This window comes from Crocodylus porosus, unplaced genomic scaffold, assembly GCF_001723895.1.
Source record: "Crocodylus porosus isolate Cpor-Errol unplaced genomic scaffold, CroPor_comp1, whole genome shotgun sequence".
Classification (NCBI taxonomy): domain Eukaryota; kingdom Metazoa; phylum Chordata; order Crocodylia; family Crocodylidae; genus Crocodylus; species Crocodylus porosus.
Window position 1 is genome coordinate 37,337,704 of NW_017728947.1, and position 12,309 is coordinate 37,350,012.

Below are 12,309 nucleotides of genomic sequence, written 5' to 3' on the forward strand. Positions count from 1 at the left end.
GGCAGGGGGCTCGGCGGCTGCTGAGGGGGTGTCTGGGGGGGTTCGGGGGAGCGGGGGCGCAGCGGGCTTCACCCGCGCATCTCTCACTGCTCCAGAGCCTACCTGAGTGTGGTTTTTTTTTGTTTTTTGTTTTTTTCCCCCCTGTTTGGCGGGCCCTTTTAAACTACGCGCATGCGCAGTGGGCCTGCCATCGGGGAACGCTGGCTTCTCAGGCCGGGGGGGCCTGCCCGGGATTTGGGGGGCCCTGCCCTACAGGAGGAGGACTGGTGATCTGGCTGAAGCGGCTCCTAAGCTTCAGAGCCACTTCGGAGATCTGGCCACAGGGTATAATGGGGAATCAATGAAATATCAACTTTGTGTCAAAGTAAATTTTTAAATATAAGTGCTGCCAATACAAGAAGTTAAGTTTGACATGCGCAGACAGCCTAAGGGAGTGGAAAATTCCACAGTACAGTCAGAGCTTGCCCCCTGCTTGACCCTTAGAACTGTCAGTCAACCGTGACCTACTTTCAGTCCTGCGCATACCCAGTTACCACACAGAGCTCAAACTTACACATGCTCAGTTCCCTAAGAGCATGATGTCACCATCCAGAGAGTTCTAACGGCTAAGCTGCCTGATTGGCCAAGGGGCTGCAATATTAGTGCGTGAGCCCCCACCTTTGGGGTGGGTTGTGTGGACGTCGTTGGTGAGAGAGTGAAGAGAGACCGTGCTCTATCTGTAAGCGGAGGCTGCTTTCAGCAGGGACCGTGAGGCAGAGAGAGATATTGGGATTCGATTCCCCGGTTCTCTTCATAACCTCACCCAGTGATTTCACCCTTTGATTTCATCTCTCCTCCTTTGGTTACTGGACTGTTTTGGCTTTGACCTCGACCTTGATTTTGATCATCCCTACGGCTTTAATACTGATTCCGATTTCTGCGTACCTGGCTTTTGACTGACCTCGGCATCCATCATCAACCATGACTCGGCTCATCCCTACTTACCCAATTGTACCTCCGCTGCATCACATCCCAGCTCTCGACCTTGGCTTCATTTATCGACCACTTGTAGTCCATCACTGGACTGGCGTCACGACACGTTACAGTTATCATTTGTCTGTTGACCCCTATATGAGCTGTTGACCAGCCCTGGGACTATCAAGTTGGGCAGCCGCACCTAACTCCGGCTAGAAAGCAAGGGCTCACTTGAGAACCCCGTGGGCCAACAGACCCCTCCATTGTTTATTGTTTGCAACTTATTAACTGTAATTGAAGTTTTTACTTCCTACGCCATCAAAAGCGTAAGTCAAATAAATCTCTATCTGTTTTGAAACCACTACGCTTCTGTGCCTCAGAACTCCACGCCAAAAATCCCGCCTGTTCCATGTCCAATTGCCACCACCCGGCCATCCCACCCTGACCAATACCGTGAGCTTGGCTTGCCAACTCTGGTTTGACATGTTGTTGTTTTTTCTCTGATTTGGATGAAACTTGCAGGGATGGTATCCTCTGCTGAGGGAATGAAGCCTGCCATGTTTCAAGAAGATTGGTATAGCGGTTCAGGGGGGAACTTCACCCCAAATTCTTGAAAACCAACCTCATATCACATATATCTGTTAAGCCACATGGGGGTGAAAACTGCAGGGGTGGTGGCCCTTGGTGAGGCCACATATCTTTCCAAGTTTCAAGGTGATAGATACAGGGGTTTGGGGAGAACTGCACCTCAAGCTGCTGACAGGCAAAACCCGTGACGCTGATGACCTTGTGTGTGTTAATGTGCAGTTCCACCCAAAACCCTGTACTTATCTCCTTGAAACTTAGCATGCTTTGTGGCCTCACCAAGGGCCACCACCCCTGCAGTTTTCACCCCACTGCATCTTAACCACATACCGGGTTATCTATGTCATGAGTTTTGCCTGTCAACAGCTTGAGGTGCAGTTCCTCCCAAAGCCCTGCACCTATCACCTTGAAACTTGGTAGGCTTCATGGCCTCAGCAGAGGTAACCACCCCTGCCATTTTCACCCCCCCGGTGGTGTAACATATACATGTGACATGAGTTTTGCTTTCAGGAATTTGGGGTGCAGTTCCCCCCAAACCCCTGCACCAATCTTCTTGAAACTTGACAGGCTTTATGGCATCACCAGGGGCAACTTTTCCTGCAGTATTGACTCCACTATGGCTTAACACACACACGTGACATGAGTTTTGCCTTCAGGAATTTGGGGTGCAGTTTCCCCCAAACTCCTGCACCAATCTTCTTGAAGCTGATATACTTCATGTGCTCAACAGAAGCTATCATCTCTGCAGGTTTTATCTAAATCAGACAAAAAACAACAAAGTTATAGATATTTGATTGATTCCCCATCATACTCTATGGCCAGATCTCCATGGTGGCTTCAAAACTTTTCTGAAGAGTTTTGGAAGCGCCAAACCACTTCAGAAAGCCTAAAGAAGCCAGCACATTGATCTGGACATGCTGCTTCAGATGCTGAAGCACACATTTTTAATGCAAATTGTAGAAATGTTTGTTACAAGGATTCAGTGATTCCCAATCTTAAAAGGATTCAGTAAATCTAAGTTTAATACAATTTTTAATTTATGTATGTTCAAATCAGAGTAATCAAATCTGATATTATGGGTGTAGGCAGATCAGTGAGAGTAGGAAAATTAGCATCCATCACTCTATTTCATATATTTGTGGGTTTGTTTATTTGTTTATTTATTTAGAGAGAACATGTATTTAAATGTCATCAAACAATTGGCATAGATGCTCATTAGAGTATTTGTTTGTGTTTTGGCATATTTGAAGGGAAAATTGTATTCTACACAGCATCAGGTATTAGGCTATGGTGCAGGGAGGATACCATATATGATGAATCAGCTGCCTGATCTGGCATGGCAAGTTCCATTTCACTGTGAGAAGGAAAAGGAATGGGATGAGGCTAGAAGACTAGGACTTCATTTATGTTTATTTTTCTTCCTTAAAAAAAAGAAAAGATGTTGTGTTCTGATTCCAGTAATGGCTAAATTTTCACATTTTCCATTAACCTAACTGGAAGCTGTGAGCCATCAGTCCCCTAAAAATAAGGCAAGTTTTATTTTGTCTCATGAGTTAAGGAATTCCTAAAGTATTTACAACAATCTCGGCAACTTTTGTAACTGAAGTGCTTTTTGTATCACTTTAACTGCACTGATACATTATGTGCTGAGTTTTGTATCATTTTATATGGTGGTATATTTTTTAAATCAAAATATTTAATATGGCATAATCCCCCTAACACACATTCAGTAAAGATACAATTATGTTGGTATAAGGATGCTTTTTTAGGAGCACAACTATCTTTGTTTTAGGAAATAAACTATAGCAGTATAAATTACTTTTATATTTGTGTAAAGAATCCATAATATTTATTGAATGACTATTTTTGTAAGTGTGTGTGTGTGATGTCCCTACCTAAAATAATTATAGAGACAAACTATAATTATCAGACAACAAAATTGCCCTAAGAAAGCTTTGTTTGGTTAGTAGAACATCAGGATCATTAAAAAGCAGAGATGACCATTAATGTTTCTGGAGTGAAGATGAACAAACCATTAGATCAATTGCTCAGTTGTTTCAGGTACCTGAATAATAATACAATAGCTGCTACGCTATGGCGCAGGAGTCAAACAGGTTGCTTGTATCCCAGTTAGAAAACAAGCTCCCTTGTTTAATACGTGCATCCCAGTTTTTGAGGAAAAGGTATGTGTTATATGTAACATAACACGGCAATAATATGACAATCCTTATTTTGTGTCACCCACTATTTGCAATTATTAAATTGTTGCATAGTGAAGTACAAAACTTCATCGTATAGATTTATTCAAATTGTTTAGGTTGGATGGGGGCATTGAGGGAAGGACTCCCTTGCTATCACAAAGTAACATGTTTTTCATTTCCCCTGACCAAGTGAGAACAATGTAACATAGAAGCTATTAAAAATCAGGACCTCTAGCCAATTAAAGCAATAAATTGTCTTGGATTTTCTGGGACAGTCAGAGTTTGGCGCTTGTGCCCCGAAGGACCCCAAGAAATGAAACTTCTATCTCAAATGTGAAAAACTGGTCATGAATCCATAGCAGTTTTTATGACTGATGAGATGCAACAGCCTAACACTGCATAATGCCACAGGAAAGGGGTTAGGTTGCTTCCAAGTTGGGAGGTAACCCCAAGCTAAGTCCATGAACCAGAAGCAATATAGCAGTATTCATGCAACACTGTTGCCAGGCAAGCTGATTGGTTTGCTATTCATGTAAGAGCAACTATACTAATTAATTCTGATTGGAGCTACTTAGTTCTGCAGAGAGCAGCTTCCCAGTTGGTTCACATAGCACTTTAGGCAAAGCAAATTAGCTTCATCTCATAGCAGATCTAATTAGCTTGTCCTCCATACTGTAATATGGCAAATATATGAACAAAACTGGAAATGATGTAAACTACTTCTAGTTCTGGAAGTCTGTTGGCTGTCCAGATTTACCTTTCTGAAAGACAGATGCTTTATGTTAAGTCCTAAAGTCCTTTTAATAAGTGTTAGCCAGGCATTGATAAAGGATACAAAAATTATTTGAAGTTTTCTTGCTTGGCTGTCAGATACTCACAATCTCGGATTATGTCACCTTTAAAACCTGATGGTGCATGCAACCAGCTGAAGACTCAATACCAATATGAAAATTTTATTTTAAAAATACATTTTACAATTCATTGCATAGCTATGGTCAGGTATGCCTTTTACCTCAACAATTTGAAGATTTCTAAGATGAGCAAAATGAAGGCATACCGGTTTCAAGATGTATGGAAAGAGGGGAAAAAAAAGTGGCGGGGGGGTGTTATTCAAATGTTTTTAAAAATCTGCTTTATATGAGACAAATTCTCTGAAGATGTACACTAGATAGCATGTGATGTGAATTTACACTAGCAAACCATTGTCTTCCTCGTTCTTCTGTTTTGTTTATTTTTAGAGTAAAAAAATCCATGATATTGACCTATACAATTTATTATTGGCATCCATTAACTTGTATCAGGACTGTCCAACTTCTTAGGTAAAGTACAGACATTCAGGGACATTCAAAATGGCTGCCCAATATCAGGTAAGTCAGGATGGAGGGGTGGTGTAGCTGAAGGAGGGGTTTGGTGTCCAGCAAGTTGCAGAGGATTGGGAGTTTATTCGGGGGTAGGGGGCAAGTACAACACATCGGTGAGGTGGGGGGGCTGGTGCGACCTCTGGGTAGGATGGGGGGCAGGTGAAACCCACAGAGAGTGCCCCCTGTGAACCTACACCACCATCCTATCTGCCCTTTTGCTCACCAGAACTTATTAGCTTAGCTCCAACAGTGGCAAAAACTAATAAAAGCAACTGCACCCAGAGCAGCTTGTGGGATGGAGGTTAAGGGGGCTGCCTGGTCAAGGACTGAGAGGCAAAAAATACCCCAGTGCAGGAGGGGAGTGAAAAGAGCAGCCCTGGGGCTGGGGCCAGTTGCTGGGTTTTCCCAGCCCTAGGGCTGTGAAGGGGAAGTGGAGAGAAGTTCCATGCACCAGTTTGACCTAACTCAAATAAGTCTGATACTACATAAATCCAGGTTTATCTTAAACTGGGTTCAGCAATTTTTAGACTGATTTGTGTGCATTGAACTTCTGTTCAGTTACAGGTTTAGATTGATTGCTGGTCACTGAGACCAGGTCTATAAGTGTAAGGTTGACTTGAGGATGAGCTAAATTTAAATTGGCCAGCCATTCTGAACCTGTTTTAAGCTCCTGAATCTCTGTACTTAGCCTTAGTGGCTAGGAGCAGCATGCCACATAGGCCACCCCTCCCACCAGGGAGAGGCTGCATGTCATCCTATGCCATGTCACCCCCTCCTCCCATCACACCGTGCTAGCGCCCCTGTGCTCTGAGTGTTCTGTTGTGCCATGTGACTCCCTGTGCCATATCGCATGGCAGGTGTGACCCTGATGTTCTGTGACAGTGCCCCCAAGACATTTCATGCCAAGCATGACATTCGGTGCCAAGCAGTGGGTCTGGTTCCCGGCTTTTCCTGAGCTGCCGGGTCCTAGTCTTTTTTACCTTTGCCACTGCACTGTGCTCTGAAATAGGTGCACTCGGGAATCTCTGGTGGCAGTGGTAACAGCTGGAGCTTGGGTGGGGAGAGATGCAAAGAAGCAGTGCCCAGGCTAGGCGCCTCGGAGCCACAGGGTAACACGCAGGCAGCTGGATGCTGGCCTGCCAGCTGAGCAGCCGTGAATATGGTTACATCAGACCAGAATATGGTTATATCGGTACAAAAATGTATATAGCTGAAATGACTTTCTAAGCAGTCAAATCACATTAGTATTTTGAATCATGTATTCCAAGTCACAATAAGCATCAGTTGGTGACCATTTATTCTGAATATCCAGATATGGCAAAATACTTCCTTGCTAAGAGGTACAGTATAGCATGCATTTCCACTATCTTTCTATCTCTGTATAGAAATCAAGAGACCCAACACACATAGTGTTGTCTAGACCTCTGAAATGTCTGTTTGAAATGAGAGGATCATTGAGTTTAAAGACATAAATATATTTGTATAGCAGCCAATTCTGAGAAGAATGAAGAGGTACTGGTAAGTGCTGGTAATTTACACAAGGGTTTTTTTTTTTTGTATGACCAAGAAAAAATGTGAAAACTGAAAGAGGAAGAATAAAAGCCAGCAGCTTATTTAAGAGTGATTGCTAAAGAATAATTCTGACCTGTCTTTAAACATTATAAACAAGCTTTCTAACCTTGCCCTAGGCTCTGAACCCCATCTTAGATCAATGATATAACAGTATATGAGTTCCCCTGGTTTCCCATATTTCTCTATGCAATGTTCCTCAGGTGAGCATTAAAAGATTTAATCTTATTTTTCGTCTACCTTTTTGCCTAACCTACACTATGGCTGAAATGGAACACATTCTTCATCTTCTTTTGTTATTATTATTATTACTAAATTGAAAAAAAATGCATTTTAAAAGAAATAAATCCAAACCAAGCCTGCTTTCTGATGCTCCTAAGTTAGGTGGGAATTTGAATTGCATATCAAGTTCTGCGCCTGGCATCTCTTTCAGGGGCCACTGGAAAAGTTGGATTGGAGTGTACCAGAACTTTAGAGAGATGAGGTCAATCCCATCTCTACACAAAATCATCCTTTTCTCTACTGAGATTGATACAATGAAGGAAAAAAAATGTCTGAGTCCCTCTTCTCCCTGCGTGTGGAAGATTGTCATAACAAAAGTGGCTCCTACTTGACATAAAATGTATCCTAATAGTGCAAAGTAGCTCCCTGTAACTACAGAAAAAATCCGTTTCATGTGCTGCTGACTCTCACCAGATCCACTTCCACAGTGGCATTTCTGAAATTGAAAATATTCAATAGGGTTAATCCTGCTGCAGTGCATTTTTGATACTCCATACACTATATTATTGAAAGGTTTAGCAGTTTCCTTTGAATATACCATAAAAACTTCATGGGTATCAGCACTTACACTCTCCCCCAGAAAAAAAATCCTTTCCCTCCAACTCCCACAGAAGACTTTAGGGGAAGAAACTGGCTCTGTTATCTTCATGCATTGCAGAGTTTATTAATGAAAGAACCAATTCCTAATACCATGGCACCTTTAAAAACTTATTAAATTACAGTAATAATTTTCTGTTAGCCATGCTACTGATCCCATTTGGGTTTAAAGTTATGGCTCGTTATGTTTAGCATCTGCTTTATGCACACTGTTTTCTCATTATGAATAAATCAATAAATCAATTAGGACCAGTGAGCTTGCACAGATTTGTGGAAGTGGAATTGAGAATCATAGAGAATGAATTCCATTAGTTAACCCCTTATTACCTATAGCAGCTTTATGCCCCATGCTTGGCTTATGCAGAAAGAGGAAAACTGCCAGTGGGCATGTCTACAGATTAATTAATGAGCTTTTGCTGAATGGACATTAAATTTAGTACCTCCATTGTGAGGTACTAGGAAAAGACTCATTAGCCTATTTTAATGCACATTAGCAAAAGTGTATTTTTTTAATGCTTGAATATGCATTAAAATAGGCTAATATACATTAAAACACACATGTAGATGCACCCAGTGATGATCATAGGATTGGGGGTGGAGGAATTTCTGAAGGAGTTACAAATGTTGTTGTTTCTTTCTTGTCTTTCTTATTTTAGTGATGTTGCTATGGAGGAATAATTATCAAATATTGTTGTGATGTTTTTAAAATTATTGGATTACTGGATATAAAAGATGTCTGACCCATAAATCTTTCTGGTCAGTGTATGGTCTCTGTGCTTTACTGGAAATCCAGATATGATGTTTAGCTTAAGCCTGTTTACGTCAGGATATCATACTGTAAGTTGTGTGCTAACATATTCTGAGCCACAGCTGTCTCAATATCTTGAAACTGACTTTGTCATTTCACAGATAATTGTAAGAACCTATCATGCCTGTGTACACACAACCACCATTGATCAAGTTCTCATTGCCTGAATCTGCTCTAATTTATACCTCTTTACATAGGGCTATAAGTGTCATGGAAAAGAGAACCATACGTTGTATATGATAACATGGTATATTAACGTACTTAGGCAGAAACTGAATGGGCTGACTCATGATTGTGGAATTAAAAAGACTGTACCTATTTACCTATCATTGATAGCATGTTTGAAGATAGCTGAGAAAGAGGCGTATTTTTTTAGGTCAAGAAAATATTTGACTTTTTCAGAAATTAAATTGTTTTGTTTTGGTTCACTTTTCGCAGACCAAACCTAAAATATCTATATGAAAATGTTGTCCTAGACCTCAATAATAGTATTAGTAAGTTTAGATGTTTTGTGTTTCTCTTCTCTTTTAAGGTCTGGGATATACCATAGCTTCTGATCTTGCTGAAACTCCATAATGACCTGGAAATATTTCATAGCCAGAGTGGAAAATGTAATTTGCCTGAGGATCCCAGGTTATAGGAGACAACAAAGAAATACAACTCCTGAATTAATTCTATCAGGTATTTCTCAAGCTTCTAATAATGGTATTTCTTAAGAAACAATTTGGATTTTCAACTGCAAATTTCTAGTTTTCTCCCAGAAACTGATTTTTTATGGTTGCTTGATTTTTTTAAAAATAAGAAAAGATCAAGCCTTTTCAGAGAAAGCAAACATTTTTGTGAAAATAAATGTTTTCTAAAAACCCAGCTTTCTCTTGAAAAACAGATTTGTAGAAAAGCTTTGCTCATCCCTCAACTGAATGATAAAGCAAGGCAAAAATAATGCATCCTTGTACTTGCCTAACTGAGATGCTAGGTTGTATAATAAAATATTAATTTTGTTCCTACTTGTTGATGCTGCTGAAGTTATTGTTCTGTAATGTTAGTTGTTAGGGCAGCTTCTATTAGGGCTGTGTGGAACAGGACCTATTCGATTTGGATTCAGATTCAGCCTGAATCAGGGACAGTGATTTGATTCATTGATTCAGATCACCGTCCCTGATTTGATTCAGCTGAATCAGAACCTGAAGATTCGATGCTGATTCAGTGAATCAACAATTTTGACACAAGCATGGTTTTTAAAGTTTTTTTCTACATACCTTGAGGTAGCAGCACGGCTCATGATTGCTGTGATGCTAGGGCACATTGAGTGTCCCACAGGAGCACAGGGGACTCTCCAGCATGCTCAGCAGTGAACCTGGAAGTGAAACCAGAAGTACTTCCTGTCCACTTCTGGGTCTGCCAGGGAATGCACAGGCCCCCCCGCCCCCACTCCCCTGACTCAGCAGTCAGCTGCAGGGGGACCCTGGGTGCCCCCCAAGACCCGGGAGGCACCAGTGGCTGAGCAACGGGGGTATTGGGGGGGGCCTTGAATGCTCCCTGGTGAACCAGGAAGTGGGCCACGGGTCCTTCTGGTCCACTTCCAGGTCTGCTGCCGAGCATGCTGGAGAGCCTCCTGTGCTTCTGTGGGACACTGCATCTGCCCCAGTACCGCAGTGTTCAGAGCCCCTGCTACCTAGAGGTATGTAGAAAAAACATTAAAAGCTGTATCTACTTCCGGATTACTGAATCTGTCTGAATCTCTTTGAATCAATTCAGAGGGTTCCGAATCCATATGAAGAGATTAAAGGGCCCTCTGTTTCAATTTGTATTTGGAGAGTCAGCCACCAAATCAGGCTGAATCTCCACCAGATTGAATCAGGGACTGAAGCTTTGCACCGCCCTACCTTCTATCCTTATATGTTCTTTTTATTATTTTAGTAGAACTGGCCAGTATGCAAGATCCTCTCCAACTGGTATTAGTAAGAAAAATATTCTTGTAAGGAACACCCCGAAAAACTTAGTCATTAAAAGAAGTGTGAGATCCCTAATGTCCTCACAAAACAACTAAGGACCTACAGGTTCATAGGTTTTAGGGCAATAGCCTGACATTTTGTAGACCGTAGACTTTAGAGAGACCATTCTTAAAATTCAGTTTTATCCCACTGCATAATGAATTCTTTGAAATTTTGCCCAACAATTTTACCTTGAAATTGTGTTGAAGACACCCCCCTCCCCAAAACTCTGAAACGTCAGAGAAGACAATGAAGGGAGTATTTTCTTACTGTTTGTTGTCACAGAAGTGAGACTTTAAATTTGGGACAGTGAGAGTTCACAAATGTTCTTCATAATATCTGTTTCTCATGCCCAAATCATATTCTTATTTGCAAGATCAGGTTTTCAAATCTTTAAAGAGGAAGAGTGGGTCACTTAAAAGTCACTTTTCTTTCCATACATCAATTTATAATGAAAGCAATAACATTTTGGAGTACTCTCTTTCAGTACTGGCTGCTCATCCAAAATGTATTAATCAACAGTTTTGAAAAGTAATGCATACTGTATATTCTTTGTGCTCTACAAAACATGAATCTTTCCATTCCTCCAAATTCTGGTCTTGGATAGCCTTAATAGAAATATTTTGTGAAAGACTGAATCCTCAAAAGGTCTCTGAGACCTAATTACAGACAGACAGATTGCAAACTCGTAGTCCAGGAACCATTTTTACACTATGGTTGTACTGTATCTGCCACAGTTGGGCCTTGCACTGTGATTGAAGTTGCCAGACACTGTGTTAATATAAATGAATGAATTAATAATAAGTATGTAGTGCATGGTAGAGCCAATTGAAGATCTCAGATAGCCCCCTGGTGGCCTTATAAATCAGTCTTAAACTGGCAACCAAGAGACGGACTGCATAAATGGAATTTGATGCTCAGACAATTCATTTGCCTTCTTGGTCCTATGAAACGTATATAATTGTTATATAATATAGCTATATAATTTTTCTGTGCCACAGAGTCCCCATCAATAATATGGGTATAAGTATATGAATCAACCCAAGAAAGGGTTGTGAGGATTAATAGATTTGGAAACTATTTTGTTATACTGACAGACATATCAGAGATGTGTGCATTATTGTTTGAATTACTGAGAAGTAGTGGTAAAATGATTGATTCCTCTGTAAATGTGATATTGTTCTGCCTGGTTAGATAAAGGGCTCTGAGGAAGTGGGTCAGCCTGTCAGAGTCAGAGACTTGCCACCTAAGCTCTAGGGTTTCATGCACTCCTGGGGCTCTGATCTCCCAGCCTTGGGAGCTTGACACACTGCTGGAGCTGGGAGATCACAGGAGCTGTATCTCACAGGCCCAGGAGTACATTGGATGGCCCCACAACTGGGAGCCCCTCAGCTGAGTGGGCTCCCAGCTGCAGGAGCTTGCTTTCTGCTGGTTCAGTAGGAGGCTGGGATCTGGATCCCCCTGCACTGGCAATAAGGCACAATGGGATCTAATTGCATGATCCCACAGTCATGCCTCCTGCCGTGTGTGTGACATGGCAGATGCACAACCATGTGGATCACACATAAGATCCTTTCGTGCCTTTACTTACATGTGTTGAGTGACCCAAAGTAACAGCCTTTATGATGGTAAACTTAAAGCATCCTTTTCTGATTGAAGCTTACTTGGGTATCCAGTATCAATGGGTATTTTTCCACACACTCCGATGCATTATGTGTGTGTTGGAGCAGACTCAGTTAATCAGAATGCTCCAGCATGCTGCAGAATCTCATGCATTTAGCATCCCAAGTTTCAAGATGGCAGTGGGGCACTTTAATTAAAGTTTGTTGAATGAGCTGTAGTTAAAGCACCCCACTGCTATTTTGTAATGTGGGATGCTGAATACATGAGATGCTGTGGGTGTTTTAATTAAAGCAACTCCTTAGAGCTGCTGTAATTAAAACATCCTCCCACCCCAG

General features: G+C 41.5%; 1 long non-coding RNA gene across 1 annotated transcript in view; it reads left to right on the forward strand.

Annotated features, from left to right (window-relative positions):
• Nucleotides 1-2,353, forward strand: part of LOC109320990 — a 7,875-nt gene extending 5,522 nt beyond the window's left edge. The window contains exon 3 of the long non-coding RNA XR_002103919.1: nucleotides 2,050-2,353. This is a non-coding gene — a long non-coding RNA (uncharacterized LOC109320990). The remainder of the gene's footprint in view (nucleotides 1-2,049) is intronic.
• The last annotated feature ends 9,956 nt before the right edge of the window (nucleotides 2,354-12,309 follow it).